This window comes from Oryx dammah, unplaced genomic scaffold (genome assembly GCF_014754425.2).
Source record: "Oryx dammah isolate SB20612 unplaced genomic scaffold, SCBI_Odam_1.1 HiC_scaffold_2, whole genome shotgun sequence".
NCBI classification, from domain to species: Eukaryota; Metazoa; Chordata; class Mammalia; order Artiodactyla; family Bovidae; genus Oryx; species Oryx dammah.
The window spans coordinates 192,495,030-192,495,362 of NW_024070186.1; positions in this window are offsets into that span (position 1 = coordinate 192,495,030).

The window sequence follows — 333 nt, forward strand, 5'->3', positions numbered from 1 at the left end:
GTGGTGAAGCTCCCAGGGACTGTGGTGGGGGAATCCTCAGAAGAGACTGTAGATTCAGACTGACCAGATATGGTGTGGGAATGCTCAGAAGACACTGTGGATTCTGACAGAACTGATCTGGTGGTGGAGCTCCCAGGTCCTGCAGTGGGTGACCGCTCAGTAGAGACTGTGGATTCAGACTTTCCTGATGTAGTGTGTGGGCTCTCAGAAGAGACTGTGGTTTCAGGTTGATCAAATGTGGTGGTGGAGCTCAGTAAGACTGTTGTTTGGGAACCCTCAGAAGACTCTGTGGATTCTGATAGACCGGATGTGGTGGTGAAGCTCCCATGGCCT